The 4,815-nt window shown below is 36.4% G+C and overlaps 1 protein-coding gene across 1 annotated transcript in view; it reads left to right on the top strand.

Annotated features, from left to right (window-relative positions):
- The window catches only part of GTPBP10 (GTP binding protein 10), a 44,983-nt gene that overhangs the window by 9,864 nt on the left and 30,304 nt on the right, over positions 1-4,815 (top strand). The window lies entirely within an intron of this gene.

Here is a 4,815-nt window from a genome sequence, read left to right as displayed (position 1 = left end):
TTTTCACAGAAATTCTTCTGCTAGTTGGGGTTTAGTCTACTTCTGTATCCTTCCCTTCAAGGCTCAGGGGTCCAAGATTATCTTCTGTGTCTGTGTCAATTGGTTTCCCTTGTCTTTGTTGAAGAGGGTCTGTGCAGTCCTTCTGCCTAGTCCGCCATCTTGCCGGAACTCCTCTTTTTCATATTTTTAATGATCTCTTGCTTTCTTCGTGGATGTTGCTCTTGATGTCATCCCACAATTCTGGTTTTTGGTCACTAGTGTTTAATGCATCGAATCTATTCTTTAGATGGTCTCTAAATTCAGGAGGGATATATTCAAGGTCATATTTTGGCTCTCGTGGACTTGTTTTAATTAACTTCTACTTCAGCTTGAACTTGCGTTTGAGCAGTTGATGGTCTCTTCCACAATCAGCTGGCCTTGTTTTGGCTGAAGATATTGAGCTTTCCATCACCTCTTGCCACAGATGTAGTCAATCTGATTCCTGTGTACTCCATCTGGTGAAGTTCACGTGTATAGCCGCCATTTGTGTTGTTGACTTGATGAATAAGTCATTGGTCTTGCAAAATTCTGTCATGCAATCTCCGGTGTTATTTCTGTCACCAAGACCAAATTTTCCAACTACCGGTAATTCTTCTTTGTTTCCCACTTTTGCATTCTAATCACCAGTGATAATCAACACGTCTTGATTGCACGTTTGGTCAATTTCAGACTACAGAAGTTGATAAAAATCTTCAATTTCCTCATCTTTGGCATTGGTGGTTGGTGTGTAAATTTGAATAATAGTAGTATTAACGAGTCTTCCTTATAGGCATATGGATGTTATCCTGTCACTGACAGTGTTATACTTCAGGACAGATCTTGAAACATCCTTTGTGATGATGAATGCCACGCCATTCCTCTTCAAACTGTCATTCCTGGCGTAGTAGATCGTATGGTTGTCTGATTCAAAATGGCCAAAACCAGTCCATTTCAGCTCACTCATGCATAGGGTATCAATCTTTATGTGTTCCATTTCATTTTTGACAACTTCCAATTTTCCTAGATTCATACTTCATACATTCCATGTTCCGATGATTAGTGGATGTTTGCAGTTGTTCTCCTCAGTTTGAGTCATGCTGTGTCAGCACATGGAGACTTGAAAGACTTACTTTATCCATATCATTAAGGTTGGTTCTACTCTGATGAGGCAGCTCTTTCCCAGTCCTATTTTGAGTGCCTTCCGACCCAAAGAGCTCATCTTCCTACACTGTGTCGGACGATGTCTCTAAGCTGTTCATAAAGTTGCCCAGTAATGTATCATACAGATTCTGAATATCTTCAAAGAATTTACATTGAAGACATTGGTTTCTTTAATGAAATAACTTTTCATTTTCAATTGCAACTCACAGTAAGAAATACAGGTAGCCCATGGTTTACAATACATTTGAATTACTACACACTGCATTTGTGACTATTTTTTTTATTATGATTTGTTTAGGTATGTATGTATTAAGGTAGATTAGTAAGTTTTTATGTAATGTTTTCAACACATAAAGACAAATACAGATTTCTGTGCAATTGATAAGGTTTTCCCTGGCCAATTTATTGAGAAGTGGATGGTCTCTTCCTTCTTCCTAAGTACCAAAGTAGGATGTAAAACATTGTGTTTATGGACTGTATTATGCCAGTTGACCTAAATGTCTCCCAAGCCTTTGGTCCCTACCCCTCAAGCCCGGTAATTCAGTTCTGTGAGGTATGTGGCTAAGGCTAAGAAGTTCCCTTCCTGTGTCGTATTACATGCATGGATATATTTGCAGCATGTACAAACAGAAGTATCTGCTGCCAGGCCTACATATGCAGTGGTTGTACATCAGTGGCCACATTCCAACCTGTTTGTGTATCTATGTATCCACTCATAAAGTATCATTAGTAATGTTGCAGGATTATAGGTGTAATTGTATTTACCATTGTTGCCTTTTACTTTTGTGTACAAAAGAATGAAATATCATTTGTTTGTTATAGACAAAGTACAAAATTTTTTTTGAACATTTATATCCAAGTGCAGGCTATTTTTCTTCAAGCCCTCATTCCCCTGTTGGAATTCCTTCGGAAGTGTTGGCATAAAGGTTAGACTTTATGACCATGTAAGTGGTTCAGTAGTAGAATTCTTACCTTCCATGTGGATACCTGGGTTTTTTCAGCCAAAACACCTCAAGCATAGCCACCACTTGTCTCTCGTTGGAGGCTTGGGGGTTTGCTGAGCAGGTTTCAGTGGAGTCCAGAATAAGACAGATTTTTGAACATCTGGTACAAGCAAGATACTTAACCTATGTCAAAGATGAACTTTATAATGGGGTGTTATGTATCATTTTGATTTTAAGGTATTGCAAGTTTCCATGCAAAAGACTTGAGTCAGCGCAAGTGATAAATGATATGAGAATAGATTGGTATTTTAACTTTTTGAAATACCGTGATAGAAGTTATTACTTAATACAAGGCAGATTTTTATGTACACGTATCTACACCTTGCCTCATTTATCCGCTCTCCCCCCCATTCCAGTTTACCTGAACAACATGCTGTCTGACCAGAGTCTGTGTCCTTACTCCAAACAACCAAGCTGCATCATTATTTTGATGCTAATCTCACACCACACACCCTATCCCACCTCATTTTCTGTTGAGCTCACTTAACTCCATCTGAACAGATGTGTTCCCTTTTGAATGTGAATCCTGGTTAAGTCCTTTTCTTCCTTTGTGTCTTAACAGATTTGGTCATATGCTTTGATTTTTTAGAAGGAGATGAAGAACTTTATTTGGGAATAAAAAACTCAACTATTAGATTTTCAACAAGTTGAAAAATTCTTTAAGTTCTTTAACGTGGTACTTTCAAACTCTTTTTCAGTCTAACTCATAGTAAGAAACATACTTTATATTGTGACCCAACATGCATATCTATTGTCTATTTTCTGTTCTGTGGAATATCATATTATCGTGTGACCCATAACTTAAAAAACATTGCATTAGGGTTGTGAAATCAGTTAAGTAGGATGCAACTAGAATTTTTTGAAAATAAAGTAGAATAGAAAACAGCATGTATTGCACATATAGTAAATAATTGGTGCATAAAACTGTAAGTTAATTTATATACTGTATAATGTATATCGGATCCTGATATTACAGGTAGTCCCTAAGTTACAATGAGGTTCTATTCAGATGAAGGATCATAAGTCATTGGTTCTGACTTAAATGGAGTACCTTTTTTTTTTCCATTATTACTGTCTTTTATTACCAGTATCTTTTTAAATCCCATCTGTATTTGTCTTTAAGTGTTGAAAACATTACATATAAACTTACAGATGTATCTTGATACATACATACCTAAACAAATCATAATAAAAAAAATCGTTACAAATGCAGTGTGTAGTAATTCAAATGTATTGTAAGTCATGGGCTACCTGTATTTCTTACTGTGAGTTGCAATTAAAAATGAAAAGTTATTTCATTAAAGAAACCAGTGTCTTCAATGTAAATTTTTTGAAAATATTCAGAATCTGTATGAAAGGCTATTTTTTCAACTGTAAAATAGAGACAATAATCTTACCTATTTCATGAGATTTTCATGAGTAAAATGAAGTTTTTAATAGTACCTGGTACTACATAATATTAGGAGCCCAGGTGGCTCAATGGGAGGTCTGGTGGCATAGTGCCTAAAGCATTTGACTGCTAACCAGAAGGCTGGTGGTTCAAACCCACCAGCGACTCCTCAGAAGGAAGATGGGGCAATCTATTTCTGTAGAGATACCCCCTCGGAAACCCAAGGAAAGGTCGCTATGAGTCAGGGTCAACTCAATGGCAATGAGTTAGGTGCTCCACTGGAGAAAGATGTGGCAGTCTGTTTCCATAAAGATTGTTGTTGTTACATGCCATTGAGTCAATATCAACTCCTAGTGACCCCATGTGACAGAGTAGAACTGCCCCATAGTATTTTCTAGGCAGTAATCTTTATGGAAGCAAATCACCAAGTCTGTCTTCTGTGAAACCACTGGGTTAGCAGCCAAGCTAACCACTGTGTTTTGGAAACTCTGTGGGACACTTCTCTGTCATGTAGGGTTGGTTGGTATGAGTTAGAATCAGCTTGACAGTAACAGGATGATACATAGTGTTGGCTAAATATGTGGTATATAGTTACATGATAGCCATACTAATATGGATGTTACCATCATCTAATTGTATATTATGTAATCTTTTTCATTTGTATCTTTTTCTTTTTTTATGTCTATAAAATATTTCAAGCTCATTGTAAAAATATTAGATATCATAGAAAGTTTGAAAACAGCCAATCACATATAGTTCTTCCACCCAAAGATAACCAATACTAAGCTTTTCTTGAGTTTTCTTGCTTTTCTTTGTTACCATAAATGTGATAATATATTTCTATATAAATTTTTTGGTGCAAAATTGATAGAACAATACTTTGCAACCTCCTTGTTTTGTTTAACATTTTCCCCCATTCAGAAAATTGTTAAAACTGACTGCATAGTATTATATTCGCTGCCATCAAGTCGATTCCACCTCATAGTAACCCCTTTGGGTTTCCGAGGCAGTAAATCTTTATGGAAGTAGATTGTCCAGTCTTCCTTCTGTGGAGTGGCTGGTGGGTTTTAACCACCAACCTTATGGTTAGCAGTCATATGCCTTAGACACTAAGCCATCAGAGCTCCTTGAATAGTGTTATAGTATGGGAAATAACATTTATTTTATAATTGACCTATTTATGTTATTTTTTGCTGTTAGAAACACAATGCAATATACATCTTTGTTTATATACTATTTTAC

The sequence above is a fragment of the Orycteropus afer genome, unplaced genomic scaffold, assembly GCF_000298275.1.
Source record: "Orycteropus afer afer isolate SDZICR_OR568_19922 unplaced genomic scaffold, OryAfe1.0 scaffold00063, whole genome shotgun sequence".
In the NCBI taxonomy this organism is placed as follows: domain Eukaryota; kingdom Metazoa; phylum Chordata; class Mammalia; order Tubulidentata; family Orycteropodidae; genus Orycteropus; species Orycteropus afer.
The sequence above is the reverse complement of the archived record's forward strand: the minus strand, read 5'-3'. Positions and strand labels throughout refer to the sequence as shown.